The sequence below is a fragment of the Primulina tabacum genome, chromosome 10, assembly GCF_025594145.1.
Source record: "Primulina tabacum isolate GXHZ01 chromosome 10, ASM2559414v2, whole genome shotgun sequence".
NCBI lineage: Eukaryota > Viridiplantae > Streptophyta > Magnoliopsida > Lamiales > Gesneriaceae > Primulina > Primulina tabacum.
In genome coordinates this window covers 36,414,897-36,429,511 of record NC_134559.1, presented here as the reverse complement: position 1 = coordinate 36,429,511, position 14,615 = coordinate 36,414,897, and the positions used below count along the sequence as shown (strand labels likewise).

Below are 14,615 nucleotides of genomic sequence, written 5' to 3'. Positions count from 1 at the left end.
TAAATTAGAGGGTCTTAGAGAAGAAATTCGGCTAAAATCTCGCCACCTCATTGCGGAGTAATGAGTCTCGTTCGTTTGCCCGTTTACAATCAAATTAGCCTACAATTTTGTCCAAATCCGGCAGTACCCGAGCTACGTTGATTTCATATGGTTTATCTGGTCCCGATCGAGATTCAGATGATTTGAGCCGAAAATCGTCTGCAACACGAGGACTTCCCAGGGGGTCACCCATCCTAGTACATCTCTCGCCCAAGCACGCTTAACTTCGGAGTTCTGATGGGATCCGGTGAATTAGTGCTGGTATGATCGCCCCCGACATTGAGTGGGATGTTTATTCTTATATCCCTCGAGTACGTGTGGAGCGGGCTGCGATGGACAACACGCGGCACTGCTCTCGTCCAATCAGAACCATGAAGTTAATCGTTTTGGGGCGATGGCAGAGCTAGGATCAATGACTTCCCTGGGCAGTCCTTGTGTCGCGACCGTTTACGTAAACTATGGATAAAACAGTCGAAATAATTGTTTTTAATGAGTTAACTGTCTCCGGAGTAATCCCTAAAAGTTCCCTGAAAATAGAAAAAAAATAAGAATAAGAAAATAGCGAATGTAAAGCTATTATTATGCCTGGGATACGATAAAATGGAATCGGAATCGAATTACGAACTTCCTAAGCAGATTCCTCGAGGAAACAGAAGCTTAACAGAAGCGGAAAATCGCAAATTAGATGGTCTTCGAGAAGGAATTGGCTAAACTCTCGCCAGCTCATTGCGGAGTAATGAGTCTCGTTCGTTTGCACGTTTACAATCAAATTAGCCTACAATTTTGTCCAAATCCGGCAGTGCCCTTGTTACGTTGATTTCACATGTCTTTTCTGGTCCCGATTGAGATTCAGATGATTTGAGCGGAAAATCTTCTGTCAACAAGTAATCAAAAATAGAAAAACACGAAAAGGGGTGCAACACGAGGACTTCCCAGGCGGTCACCCATCCAAGTACTGCTCTCGCCCAAGCACGCTTTACTTCGGAGTTCTGATGGGATCCGGTGCATTAGTGCTGGTAAGATCGCACCCGACATTGAGTGGGATGTTTATTCTTATATCCTTCGAGTACGTGTGGAGCGGGCGGCAAACAACACGCGGCACTTCTCTCTCCCAATCAGAACCATGAAGTTTAGCGTTCTAGCGCGATGGTAGAGCTAGGATGGGAAACCTCCCTAGGCAGTCCTCGTGTCGCAACCGTTTACGTAAATTAAGGCTAAAACAGTCGAAATAATTGTTTTTAATGAGTTTACCATCTCCGGAGTAATCTGCATCATACCCTTCCGCACAGAACCGGCTTACGACAACAAAAATCGCTAAATATTCCCAGAAAATAAAAAAAATAAGAAGAAAATAACGAATGTAAAGCTATTATTATGCCTGGGATACGATAAAATGGATCCAGAATCGAATTTCGAACTTCCTAAGCGGATTTCTCGAGGAAACGAAAACTTGACAGAAGCAGAAAATCGCAAATTAGAGGGTCTTAGTGATGGAACTCGGCTAAAATCTCGCCAGCTCATTGCGGAGTAATGAGTCTCGTTCGTTTGCCCGTTTACAATCAAATTAGCCTTCAAATTTTTCCAAATCCGGCAGTGCCCGAACTACAATGATTTAACATGTCTTATCTGGTCCCGATCGAGATTCTGATGATTTGAGCCGAAAATCGTCTGTCAACAAGTAATCAAAAATAGAAAAACACGAAAAGGGGTGTAACACGAGGACTTCCCAGGGGACCCCATCCTAGTACTGCTCTCGCCCAAGCACGATTAACTTCAGAGTTCTGATGGGATCTGGTGCATAAGTGCTGGTATGATCGCACCCGACATTGACTGGGATGTTTATTCTTATACCCCTCGAGTATGTGTGGAGTGGGCGGCGATGGACAACACGCGGCACTGCTCTCGCCCAATCAGAACCATGAAGTTAAGCGTTCTGGGGTGATGGCAGAGCTAGGATCAGTGACTTCCCTGGGCAGTCCTTGTGTTGCGACCATTTACGTAAACTATGGATAAAACAGTCGAAATAAATTTTTTTAATGAGTTAACTGTCTCCGGAGTAATCCCTAAAAGTTCCCTGAAAATAGAAAAAAAAATAAGAATAAGAAAATAGCGAATGTAAAGCTATTATTATGCCTGGGATACGATAAAATGGAATCGGAATCGAATTACGAACTTCCTAAGCAGATTCCTCGAGGAAACAGAAGCTTAACAGAAGCGGAAAATTGCAAATTAGATGGTCTTAGAGAAGGAATTGGCTAAACTCTTGCCAGCTCATTGCGGAGTAATGAGTCTCGTTCGTTTGCACGTTTACAATCAAATTAGCCTACAATTTTGTCCAAATCCGGCAGTGCCCGAGTTACGTTGATTTCACATGTCTTTTCTGGTCCCGATCGAGATTCTGATGATTTGAGCCGAAAATCGTCTGTCAACAAGTAATCAAAAATAGAAAAACACGAAAAGGGGTGTAACACGAGGACTTCCCAGGGGACCCCATCCTAGTACTGCTCTCGCCCAAGCACGATTAACTTCAGAGTTCTGATGGGATCTGGTGCATAAGTGCTGGTATGATCGCACCCGACATTGACTGGATGTTTATTCTTATACCCCTCGAGTATGTGTGGAGTGGGCGGCGATGGACAAGACGCGGCACTGCTCTCGCCCAATCAGAACCATGAAGTTAAGCGTTCTGGAGCGATGACAGAGCCAGGATGGGTGACCTCCCTGGGCATTCCTCGTGTCGCGACCGTTTTCGTAAATTATGGGTAAAACAGTCTAAATAATTGTTTTTAATGAGTTAACCGTCTCCGGAGTAATCTGCGTCATACACTTCCGCACAGAACCGGCTCACGACAACAAAAATTGCTAAATGTTTCCAGAAAAAAGAAAAAAAAATAAGAAAAAGAAAATAGCGAATGTAAAGCTATTATTATGCCTGGGATACGATAAAATGGAACCGGAATCGAATTTCGAACTTTCTAAGCTGATTTCTCGAGGATACGGAAGCTTAACAGAAGCGGAAAATCGCAAATTAGAGGGTCTTAGAGAAGGAATTCGGCTAAATTGTCACCAGATCATTGCAGGGTAATGAGGCTCGTTCATTTGCCCGTTTACAATCAAAATAGGGTACAATTTTGTCCTAATCCGCAGTGCCCGAGGTACGTTGATTTCACATGTCTTATCTGGTCCCGATCGAGATTCAGATGATTTGAGCCAAAAATCTTCTGTCACAAGTAATCAAAAATAGAAAAACACGAAAAGGCGTGCAACACGAGGACTTCCAAGGGGGTCACCTATCCTAGTACTGCTCTCGCCCAAGCACGCTTAACTTTGTATTTCTGATGGGATCCTATGAATTAGTGCTCTTTGATCGCACTCGATATTGAGTGGGATGTTTATTTATGTATCCCTCGAGTACGTGTGGAGCGGGCGGCGATGCACAACACGCGGAACTGCTCTCGTCCAATCAGAACCATGAAGTTAAGCGTTCTGGCGCGATGGAAGAGCTAGGATGGGTGACTATCCTGGGCAGTCCTTGTGTCGCGACCGTTTACATAAACTATATATATAAAAGTCAAAATAATTGTTTTTAATGAGTTAACCGTCTCTGGAGTAATCTACGTCTTACCCTTTCGCACAGAACTGGCTCACGACAACAAAAATCGCTAAATGTTTCCAGAAAATATAAAAAAATAAGAAGAAAAAAGTAGCGAATGTAAAGCTATTATTATACCTGGGATACGATAAAATGGAACCGGAATCAAATTTCGAACTTCTAAGCAGATTTCTCGAGGAAATGGAAGCTTAACAGAAGCGGAAAATCGCAAATTAGAGGGTCTTAGAGAAGGAATTCGGCTAAAATCTCAACACCTCATTGCGGAGTAATGTGTCACGTTCGTTTGCCCGTTTACAATCAAATTAGCCTACAATTTTGTCCAAATCCGGCAGTGCCCGAGCTACGTTGATTTCATATGTCTTATCTGGTCCCGATTGAGATTCAGATGATTTGAGCCGAAAATCGTCTGTCAACAAGTATCAAAAATAGAAATACACGAAAAGACGTGCAACACGAGGACTTCCCAGGGGTTCACCCATCCTAGTACATCTCTCGCCCAAGCACGCTTAACTTCGGAGTTCTGATGGGATCCGGTGAATTAGTGCTAGTATGATCGCCCCCGACATTGAGTGGATGTTTATTCTTATATCCCTCGAGTACGTGTGGAGCGGGCAGCGATGGACAACACGCGGCACTGCTCTCATCCAAACAGAACCATGAAGTTAAGCGTTCTGGCGCGATGGCAGAGCTAGGATCGGTGACTTCCCTGGGCAGTCCTTGTGTCGCGACCGTTTACGTAAACTATGGATAAAACAATCGAAATAATTGTTTTTAACGAGTTAACCGTCTCCAGAGTATTCTGCGTCATACCCTTCCGCACAGAAATGGCTCACGACAACAAAAATCGCTAAATGTTCCAAGAAAATATAAGAAAATAAGAAGAAAATAGCGAATGGAAAGCTATTATTATGCTTGGGATACGATAAAATGGAACCGAAATCGAATTTCGAACTTCCTAAACGGATTTCTCTAGGAAACAGAAGCTTAACAGAACCGGAAAATTGCAAATTAGAGGGTCTTAGAGAAGGAATTCGGCTAAAATCTCACCACCTCATTGGGGAGTAATGAGTCTCGTTCGTTTGCCCGTTAACAATCAAATTAGCCTACAATTTTGTCCAAATCCGGCAGTGCTCGAGCTACGTTGATTTCACATTTCTTATCTGGTGCCGATCGAGAATCAGATGATTTGAGCCGAAAATCTTCTGTCAACAAGTAATCAAAAATACAAAAACAAGAAAAGGCGTGCAACACGAGGACTTCCCTGGGGGTCACACATCCTAATACTGCTCTTGCCCAAGCACGCTTAACTTCGTAGTTCTGATGGGATCCGGTGAATTAGTGCTCGTATGATCGCACTCGATATTGAGTGGGATGTTTATTCTTATATCCCTCGAGTACGTGTGGAGCGGGCGGCGATGGACAACACGCGGCACTGCTCTCGTCCAATCAGAACCATGAAGTTAAGCGTTCTGGCGCGATGGCAGAGCTAGGATGGGTGACTTCCCTGGGCAGTCCTTGTGTCGCGACCGTTTATGTAAACTATGGATAAAACAGTCAAAATAATTGTTTTTAATGAGTTAACCGTCTCCGGAGTAATCTACGTCATACCCTTCCGCACAGAACTGGCTCACGACAACAAAAATCGCTAAATGTTCTCAGAAAATATAAAGAAATAAGAAGAAAAAAATAGCGAATAGAAAGCTATTATTATGCTTGGGATACGATAAAATGGAACCGGAATCGAATTTCGAACTTCCTAAGCGGATTTCTCAAGGAAACGGAAGCTTAACAAAAGCCGAAAATCGCAAATTAGAGGGTCTTAGAGAAGGAATTCGGCTAAAATCTCACCACCTCATTGCGGAGTAATGAGTCTTGTTCGTTTTTCCCGTTTACAATCAAATTAGCCTACAATTTTGTCCAAATCCGGCAGTGCCCGAGCTACGTTGATTTCAAATGTCTTATCTGGTCCCGATCGATTTTCAGATGATTTGAGCCGAAAATCGTCTGTCAACAAGTAATCAAAAATTGAAAAACACGAAAAGGGGTGCAACACGAGGACTTCCCAAGGGGTCACCCATCCTAGTACTGGTCTCGCCCTAGCACGCTTAACTTCGGAGTTGTGATGGGAACCGGTGCATTAGTGCTGTTATGATCACACCCAACATTGAGTGGGATATTTATTTTTATATCACTCGAGTACGTGTGGCGAGGGCGGCGATGAACAACACGCGGCACTGCTCTCGCCCAATCAAAACCATGAAGTTAAGCGTTCTGGCGTGATGGCAGATCTAGGATCGGTGAACTCCCTGGGAAGTCCTCGTGTTGCGACTGTTTACGTAAATTATGGATAAAACAGTCGAAATAATTGTTTTTAATGAGATAACCGTCTTCGGAGTAATCAGCGTCATACCCTTCCGCACAGAATCGGCTCACGACAACAAAAATCCCTAAATGTTCCCATAAAATAGAAAAAAATAAGAAGAATAAAATAACGAATGTAAAGCTATTATTATACTTGGGATACGATAAAATGGAACCGAAATCGAATTTCGAACTTCCTAAGCGGATTTCTGGAGTAAACGGAAGCTTAAGAGAAGCGAAAAATCGCAAATTAGAGGGTCTTAGAGAAGGAATTCGGCTAAACTCTCGCCAAATCATTGCAGAGTAATGAATCTCGTTCGTTTGCCCATTTACAACAAAATTAGCCTACAATTTTGTCAAATCCGGCAGTGCCCGAGCTACGTTGATTTCACATGTCTTATCTGGTCCCGATCGAGATTAAGATGATTTGAGCCGAAAATCTTCTGTCAACAAGTAATCAAAAATAGAAAAACTCGAAAAGACGTGCAACACGAGGACTTACCAGGGGGTCACTGCTCTCGCCCAAGCACGCTTAACTTCAGCGTTCCGATGGGATCCGGTGTATTAGTGCTGGTATGATCGCACCCGACATTGAGTGGAATGTTTATTCTTTTATCCCTCGAGTACGTGTGGAGCGGGCGGCTATGGACAACACGCGGCACTGCTCTCGCCCAATTAGAACCATGATGTTAAGCGTTCTGGCGCAATGGCGGAGCTAGGATGGGTGACCTCCCTGGGCATTCCTCGTGTCATACCCTTCCGCAAAGAACCAGCTCACGGACAACAAAAATCACCAAATATTCCCAGAAAATAGAAAAAAAATAAGAAGAAGAAAATAGCGAATGTAAAGCTATTATTATGTCTGGGATACAATAAAATGGAACCGAAATCGAATTTCGAACTTCCTAAGCGGATTTCTCAAGGAAACAGAAGCTTAACAGAAGCTGAAAATCGCAAATTAGAGGGTCTTAGAGAAGGAATTCGGCTTAACTCTTGCCAGCTCATTGCAAAGTAATGAGTCTCGTTCGTTTGCGCGTTTTCAATCAAATTAGGCTACAATTTTGTCCAGATCCGGAAGTGCCCGAGCTACGTTGATTTCAAATGTCTTATCTGGTCCCGATCTAGATTCAGATGATTTGAGCCGAAAATTGTCTGTCAACAAGTTATCAAAAATAGAAAAACACGAAAAGGGGTGCAACACGAGGACTTCCTAGGAGGTCACCCATCCTAGTACAGCTCTCGCCCAAGCTCGCTTAACTTCGAAGTTCTGATGGGATCCGGTGCATTAGTGCTGGTATGATCGCACCCGATATTGAGTGGGATGTTTTTTCTTATATCCCTCGAGTACGTGTGGCGCGGGTGGCGATGGACAACACGCGGCACTGCTCTCGCCCAATCAGAACCATGAAGTTAAGCGTTCTGGCGCGATGGCAAAGCTAGGATGGGTGATCTCGCTGGGAAGTCCTCGTATCGCGACCGTTTACGTAAATTATGGATAAAACAGCCTAAATAATTTTTTTTAATGAGTTAACCGTCTCCGGAGTAATGAGTTTCGCTCCTATGCCCGTTTACAACCAAATTAGCCTACAATTTTGTCCAAATCCGGCAGTGCCCGAGCTACGTTAATTTCACGTCTTATCTGGTCCCGATCGAGATTCAGATGATTTCAGCCGAAAATCGTCTTTCCACAAGTAAGCAAAAATAGAAAAACACGAAAAATGGTGCAACGCGAGGACTTCCCAGGAGGTCACCCATTCGGATTTCTGATGGAATCCGGTGCATTAGTGCTGGTATGATCGTACCCGACATTGATTGGGATGTTTATTCTTATATCCCTCGAGTACGTGTGGAGCGGGTGGCGATGGATAAAACGCGGCACTCTGCTCTCGCCCAATCAAAACCATGAAGTTAAGCGTTCTAGCGCGATGGCAGAGCTAGGATGCGTGACCTCCCTGGGAAGTCCTCGTGTCGTGTCCGTTTCGTAAATTACGGCTAAAACAATCGAAATAATTGTTTTTAATGAGTTAACCGTCTCCGGAGTAATCTGCGTCATACCCTTCCGCACAGAACCGGCTCACGACAACAAAAATAGCTAAATGTTCCCAGAAAATAGAAAAAAATAAGAAGAAGAAAATAGCGAAAGTAAAGCTATTATTATGCCTGGGATACGATAAATCGGAACCAGAATCGAATTTCGAACTTCCTTAGCGGATATATCGAGGAAATGGAAGCTTAACAGAAGCGGAAAATCGCAAATTAGAGGGTCTTAGAGAAGGAATTTGGCTAAAATCTCGCCAGCTCATGAGTCTCGTTCGTTTGCCCGTTTAAAATCAAATTAGCCTACAATTTTGTCCAAATCCGGCAGTACCCGAGCTACGTAGATTTCACATGTCTTTTCTGGTCCCGATCGAGATTCAGATGATTTGAGCCGAAAATCGTCTGTCAACAAATAATCAAAAATAGAAAAACACGAAAAAGGATGCAACACGAGGACTTCCTAGGGGGTCTCACCCATCCTAGTACTGCTCTCGTCCAAGCACGCTTAACTTTGGAGTTCTGATGGGATCCAGTGCATTAGTGCTGGTATGATCGCACCCGAAATTGAGTGGGATGTTTATTCTTATATCCCTCGAGTACGTGTGGAGCGGGCGGCGAACGACAACACGCGGCACTGCTCTCGCCTAATCAAAACCATGAAGTTAAGCGTTCTAGCGCGATGGCAGAGCTAGGATGGGTGATCTCCCTGGGCAGTCCTCGTGTCGCGACCGTTTACGTAAATTATGGATAAAACAGTCGAAATAATTGTTTTTAATGAGTTAACCGTCTCCGGAGTAATCTGCGTCATACCCTTCCGCACAGAACCGGCTCACGACAACAAAAATCTCTAAATGTTCCCAGAAAATAGAAAAAAATAAGAAGAAGAAAATAGCGAATGTAAAGCTATTATTATGCCTAGGATACGATAAAATGGAACCGGAGTCGAATTTTGAAAATCCTAAGCGGATTTCTCGAGGAAACGGAAGTTTAACAGAAGCTGAAAATCGAAATAAAAGGTTCTTAGATAAGGAATTCGGTTAAAATCTCGCCAGCTCATTGCGGAGAAATGAGTCTCGTTCGTTTGCCCGTTTACAATCAAATTAGGCTACAATTTTGTCCAAATCCGGAAGTGCCCGTGCTACGTTAATTTCACATGTCTTATCTTGTACCGATCGAGATTCAGATGATTTGAGCCGAAAATTGTCTATCAACAAGCAATCAAAAATAGAAAAACACGAAAAAGAGTGCAACACGAGGACTTCCCAGGGGGTCACCCATCCTAGTACTGCTCTCGTCCATGCACGCTTAACTTCGGAGTTCTGATGGGATATGGTACATTAGTGCTGGTATGATCGCACCCGACATTGAGTGGGAGTTCGAGTACGTGTGGAGCGGGCGGCACTTCTCTCGCCTAATCAGAATCATGAAGTTAAGCGTTCTAGCGCGATGTCATGGCTAGGATGGGTGACCTCCCTGGGCAATCCTTGTTTCGCGACCGTTTACGTAAATTATGGCTAAAACAGTCGAAATAATTGTTTTTAATGAGTTAACCGTCTCCGGAGTAATCTGCGTCATACCCTTCCGCACAGTACCGGCTCACGACAACAAAAATCGCTAAATTTTCACAGAAAATAGAAAAAAAATAAGAAGAAGAAAATAGCGAATGTAAAGCTATTATTATGCCTGGGATACGATAAAATGGAACCGGAATCGAATTTCGAACTTCCTAAGCGGATTTCTTGAGAAAACGAAAGCTTAATAGAAGCGGAAAATAGCAAACTAAGGGTCTTAGAGAAGGAATTCGCCTAAAATCTCGCCACCTCATTGCGGAGTAATGATTCTCGTTCGTTTGCCCGTTTACAATCAAATTAGCCTACAATTTTGTCCAAATCCGGCAGTGCCCGAGCTACGTTGATTTCACATGTCTTATCTAGTCCCGATCGAGATTCAGATGATTTGAGCCGAAAATCTTCTATCAACAAGTAATCAAAAATAGAAAAACACGAAAAGGGGTGCAACACGAGAACTTCCCAGGGGGTCACCCATCCTAGTAGTGCTCTCGCCTAAGCACGCTTAACTTTGAAGTTCTGATGGGATCCCTGGTGCATTAGTGCTGGTATGATCACACACGACATTTAGTGGGATGTTTATTCTTATATCCCTCGAGTACGTGTGGAGCGGACGGCGATGGACAACACGCGGCACTGCTCTCGCCCAATCAGAACCACGAAGTTAAACGTTCTGGCGCGATGACAGAGTTAGGATGGGTGACCTCCCTGGGCATTCCTCGTGTCGCGACCGTTTACGTAAATTATGGATAAAACAATCGAAATAATTATTTTTAATGAGTTAACAGTCTCCAGAGTAATGTGTGTCATACCCTTCCGCACAGAACTAGCTCACGACAACAAAAATCGCTAAATGTTCCCAGAAAATAGAAAAAAAATAAGAAGAAGAAAATAGCGAATGTAAAGCTATTATCATGTCTGGGATACAATAAAATGGAACCGAAATCGAATTTCGAACTTCCTAAGCGCATTTATCGAGGAAACGGAAGCTTAACAGAAGCGAAAAATCGCAAATTAGAGGGTCTTAGAGAAGGAATTAAGCTAAACTCTCGCCACCTCATTGCGGAGTAATGAGTTTCGTTCGTTTGCCCGTTTACAATCAAATTAGGCTACAATTATGTCCAAATCCGTCAATGCCCGAGATACGTTGATTTCACATGTCTTATCTGATCCCGATCGAGATTCAGATGATTTGAGCCGAAAATCGTCTGTCAACAAGTAATCAAAAATAGAAAAACACGAACAGGGGGGTCACCCATCCTAGTACTGCTCTCGCCCAAGCACGCTTAACTTCGGAGTTTTGATGGGATTCGGTGAATTAGTGCTGGTATGATCGCACCTGACATTGAGTGGGATGTTTATCCTTATATCCCTCGAGTACGTGTGGAGCGGGTGGCGATGGACAACACGCGGCACTGCTCTCGCCCAATCATAACCATGAAGTTAAGCTTTCTGGCGCGATGGCAGAGGTAGGATGGGTGACCTCCTTGGGAAGACCTCGTGTCGCGACCGTTTATGTAAATTATGGATAAAACAGTCGAAATAATTGTTTTTAATGAGTTAACCGTCTCCGGAGTAATCTGCGTCATACCCTTCCGCACAGAACCTACTAACGATAACAAAAATCGATAAATGTTTCCAGAAAATAGATTAAAAATAAGAAGAAGGAAATAACAAATGTAAAGCAATTATTATGCATTGGATACGATAAAATGGAACCGGAATCGAATTTCGAACTTCCTAAGCGGATTTCTCGAGGAAACGAAAGCTTAACAGAAGCGGTAAATCGCAAATTAGAGGGTCTTAGAGAAGGAATTCGGCTAAAATCTCGCCAGCTCATTGCGTAGTAATGAGTCTCGTTCGTTTGCCCGTTTACAATCAAATTAGCCTACAATTTTGTCCAAATCCGGCGGCAGTGCCCGAGGTACTTTCATTTCACATGTCTTATCTGGTCTCGATCGAGATTCAGATGATTTGAGCCGAAAATCGTCTGTCACAAGTAATCAGAAATAGAAAAACACGAAAAGGGATGCAACACGAGGACTTCCCAGGGGATCACCCATCCTAGTATTGCTTTCGCCCAAGCACGCTTAACTTCGGAGTTCTGATGGGATCCGGTGCATTAGTGCTAGTTGATCGCACCCGACATTGAGTGGGATGTCTATTCTTATATCCCTCGAGTACGTGTGGAGCGGGCGGCGATGGACAACACGCGGCACTGCTCTCGCCCAATCATAACCATGAAGTTAAGTGTTCTGGCTCGATGGCAGAGGTAGGATGGGTGACCTCTTTGGGAAGACCTCGTGTCGCGACCGTTTACGTAAATTATAGATAAAACAGTCAAAATAATTGTTTTTAATGAGTTGACCGTCTCCGTTGTAATCTGCGTCATACCCTTCCGCACAGAACCGGCTCACGACAACAAAAATCGATAAATGTTCCCAGAAAATAAAAAAAAAATAAGAAGAAGGAAATAACGAATGTAAAGCTATTATTATTCCTGGGAAACGATAAAATGGAACCAGAATCGAATTTCGAACTTCCTAAGCGGATTTCTCGAGGAAACGAAAGCTTAACAGAAGCGGTAAATCGCAAATTAGAGGGTCTTAGAGAAGGAATTCGGCTAAAATCTCGTCAGCTCATTGCGTAGTAATGAGTCTCGTCCGTTTGCCCGTTTACAATCAAATTAGCCTACAATTTTGTCCAAATCCGGCAGTGCCCGAGCTACTTTCATTTAACATGTCTTATCTGGTCCCGATCGAGATTCAGATGATTTGAGCCGAAAATCGTCTGTCAACAAATAATCAAAAATATAAAAACACGAAAAGAGGTGCAACACGAGGACTTCCCAGGGGGTCACCCATCCTAATATTGCTCTCGCCCAAGCATGCTTAACTTCGTAGTTCTGATGGGATCCGGTGCATTAGTGCTGGTATGATCGCACCCGACATTGAGTGGGATGTTTATTCTTATATCCCTTGAAGACATGTGGAGCGGGCGGCGATGGACAACACGCGGCACTGCTCCCGCCCAATCATAACCATGACGTTAAGCATTCTGGCGCGATGGCAGAGTTAGGATGGGTGACCTCTCTGGGAAGATCTCGTGTCGCGACCGTTTACGTAAATTACTGATAAAACAGTCGAAATAATTATTTTTAATGAGTTAACCGTCTCCGGAGTAATCTGCGTCATACCCTTCTGCACAGAACTGGCTCACGACAACAAAAATCGATAAATGTTCCCAGAAAATAGATTAAAAATAAGAAGAAGGAAATAACGAATGTAAAGCAATTATTATGCATAGGATACGATAAAATGGAACCAGAATCGAATTTCGAACTTCCTAAGCGGAGTTCTCGAGGAAACGAAAGCTTAACAGAAGCGGTAAATCGCAAATTAGAGGGTCTTAGAGAGGGAATTCGGCTAAAATCTCGTCAGCTCATTGCGTAGTAATGAGTCTCGTCCGTTTGCCCGTTTACAATCAAATTAGCCTACAATTTTGTCCAAATCCGGTAGTGCCCGAGCTACTTTCATTTCACATGTCTTATCTGGTCTCGATCGAGATTCAGTTGATTTGAGCCGAAAATCGTCTGTCACAAGTAATCAGAAATAGAAAAACACGAAAAGGGGTGCAACACGAGGACTTCCCAGGGGATCACCCATCCTAGTATTGCTCTCGCCCAAGCACGCTTAACTTCGGAGTTCTTATGGGATCAGGTGCATTAGTTCTCGTTGATCGCACCCGACATTGAGTGGGATGTTTATTCTTATATCCCTCGAGTACGTGTGGAGCGGGCGGCGATGTACAACACGCGGCACTGCTCTCGCCCAATCATAACCATGAAGTTAAGCGTTCTGGCTCGATGGCAGAGGTAGGATGGGTGACCTCTTTGGGAAGACCTCGTGTCGCGACCGTTTACGTAAATTATAGATAAAACAGTCAAAATAATTGTTTTTAATGAGTTGACCGTCTCCGGAGTAATCTGCGTCATACCCTTCCGCACAGAACCGGCTCACGACAACAAAAATCGATAAATGTTCCCAGAAAATAAAAAAAAAATAAGAAGAAGAAATAACGAATGTAAAGCTATTATTATTCCTGGGAAACGATAAAATGGAACCAGAATCGAATTTCGAACTTCCTAAGCGGATTTCTCGAGGAAACGAAAGCTTAACAGAAGCGGTAAATCGCAAATTAGAGGGTCTTAGAGAAGGAATTCGGCTAAAATCTCGTCAGCTCATTGCGTAGTAATGAGTCTCGTCCGTTTGCCCGTTTACAATCAAATTAGCCTACAATTTTGTCCAAATCCGGCAGTGCCCGAGCTACTTTCATTTCACATGTCTTATCTGGTCTCGATCGAGATTCAGATGATTTGAGCCAAAAATCGTCTGTCAACAAGTAATCAAAAATAGAAAAACACGAAAAGGGGTGCAACACGAGGACTTCCCAGGGGGTCACCCATCCTAGTACTGCGCTTTCGCCCCAGCAAGCTTAACTTCGGAGTTCTGATGGGATCCGGTGCATTAGTGCTGGTATGATCGCACCTGACATTGAGTGGGATGTTTATCCTTATATCCCTCGAGTACGTGTGGAGCGGGCGGCGATGGACAACACGCGGCACTGCTCTCGCCCAATCATAACCATGAAGTTAAGCGTTCTGGCTCGATGGCAGAGGTAGGATGGGTGACCTCCTTGGGAAGACCTCGTGTCGCGACCGTTTACGTAAATTATGGATAAAACAGTCGAAATAATTGTTTTTAATGAGTTAATCGTCTCCGGAGTAATCTGCGTCATACCCTTCCGCACAGAACCGGCTCACGACAACAAAAATCGATAAATGTTCCCAGAAAATAGATTAAAAATAAGAAGAAGGAAATAACGAATGTAAAGTAATTATTATGCATAGGATACGATAAAATGGAACCAGAATCGAATTTCGAACTTCCTAAGCGGAGTTCTCGAGGAAACGAAAGCTTAACAGAAGCGGTAAATCG

General features: G+C 43.6%; 13 non-coding genes and 4 pseudogenes across 13 annotated transcripts; all 17 read right to left on the bottom strand.

Annotated features, from left to right (window-relative positions):
- Window positions 1-195: 195 nt before the first annotated feature.
- Window positions 196-314, bottom strand: LOC142516724 (5S ribosomal RNA). Its single transcript, XR_012812505.1, has one exon. It is a non-coding gene; the product is annotated as a 5S ribosomal RNA (ribosomal RNA).
- A 636-nt stretch (window positions 315-950) lies between these two features.
- LOC142512917 (5S ribosomal RNA) lies at window positions 951-1,069 on the bottom strand. Its single transcript, XR_012808892.1, has one exon. It is a non-coding gene; the product is annotated as a 5S ribosomal RNA (ribosomal RNA).
- Window positions 1,070-1,744: 675 nt separating this feature from the next.
- LOC142508060 (5S ribosomal RNA) lies at window positions 1,745-1,861 on the bottom strand. The gene has a single exon (XR_012806292.1). It is a non-coding gene; the product is annotated as a 5S ribosomal RNA (ribosomal RNA).
- Window positions 1,862-2,498: 637 nt separating this feature from the next.
- Window positions 2,499-2,615, bottom strand: LOC142508059 (5S ribosomal RNA). The gene has a single exon (XR_012806291.1). It is a non-coding gene; the product is annotated as a 5S ribosomal RNA (ribosomal RNA).
- Window positions 2,616-3,296: 681 nt separating this feature from the next.
- On the bottom strand, window positions 3,297-3,414 carry LOC142512836 (5S ribosomal RNA; annotated as a pseudogene).
- A 680-nt stretch (window positions 3,415-4,094) lies between these two features.
- LOC142507964 (5S ribosomal RNA) lies at window positions 4,095-4,213 on the bottom strand. The gene has a single exon (XR_012806199.1). It is a non-coding gene; the product is annotated as a 5S ribosomal RNA (ribosomal RNA).
- A 678-nt stretch (window positions 4,214-4,891) lies between these two features.
- Window positions 4,892-5,010, bottom strand: LOC142511491 (5S ribosomal RNA; annotated as a pseudogene).
- Window positions 5,011-5,693: 683 nt separating this feature from the next.
- Window positions 5,694-5,812, bottom strand: LOC142508867 (5S ribosomal RNA). The gene has a single exon (XR_012807068.1). It is a non-coding gene; the product is annotated as a 5S ribosomal RNA (ribosomal RNA).
- A 681-nt stretch (window positions 5,813-6,493) lies between these two features.
- LOC142512886 (5S ribosomal RNA) lies at window positions 6,494-6,600 on the bottom strand (annotated as a pseudogene).
- Window positions 6,601-7,202: 602 nt separating this feature from the next.
- LOC142514863 (5S ribosomal RNA) lies at window positions 7,203-7,321 on the bottom strand. Its single transcript, XR_012810739.1, has one exon. It is a non-coding gene; the product is annotated as a 5S ribosomal RNA (ribosomal RNA).
- A 1,168-nt stretch (window positions 7,322-8,489) lies between these two features.
- LOC142517018 (5S ribosomal RNA) lies at window positions 8,490-8,610 on the bottom strand. Its single transcript, XR_012812781.1, has one exon. It is a non-coding gene; the product is annotated as a 5S ribosomal RNA (ribosomal RNA).
- Window positions 8,611-9,291: 681 nt separating this feature from the next.
- On the bottom strand, window positions 9,292-9,410 carry LOC142517305 (5S ribosomal RNA). Its single transcript, XR_012813058.1, has one exon. It is a non-coding gene; the product is annotated as a 5S ribosomal RNA (ribosomal RNA).
- A 649-nt stretch (window positions 9,411-10,059) lies between these two features.
- On the bottom strand, window positions 10,060-10,180 carry LOC142509971 (5S ribosomal RNA). Its single transcript, XR_012808114.1, has one exon. It is a non-coding gene; the product is annotated as a 5S ribosomal RNA (ribosomal RNA).
- A 1,464-nt stretch (window positions 10,181-11,644) lies between these two features.
- Window positions 11,645-11,762, bottom strand: LOC142508924 (5S ribosomal RNA). Its single transcript, XR_012807121.1, has one exon. It is a non-coding gene; the product is annotated as a 5S ribosomal RNA (ribosomal RNA).
- Window positions 11,763-12,445: 683 nt separating this feature from the next.
- Window positions 12,446-12,564, bottom strand: LOC142507142 (5S ribosomal RNA). The gene has a single exon (XR_012805405.1). It is a non-coding gene; the product is annotated as a 5S ribosomal RNA (ribosomal RNA).
- Window positions 12,565-13,246: 682 nt separating this feature from the next.
- On the bottom strand, window positions 13,247-13,364 carry LOC142511470 (5S ribosomal RNA; annotated as a pseudogene).
- Window positions 13,365-14,046: 682 nt separating this feature from the next.
- LOC142507357 (5S ribosomal RNA) lies at window positions 14,047-14,167 on the bottom strand. Its single transcript, XR_012805617.1, has one exon. It is a non-coding gene; the product is annotated as a 5S ribosomal RNA (ribosomal RNA).
- Window positions 14,168-14,615: the final 448 nt, after the last annotated feature.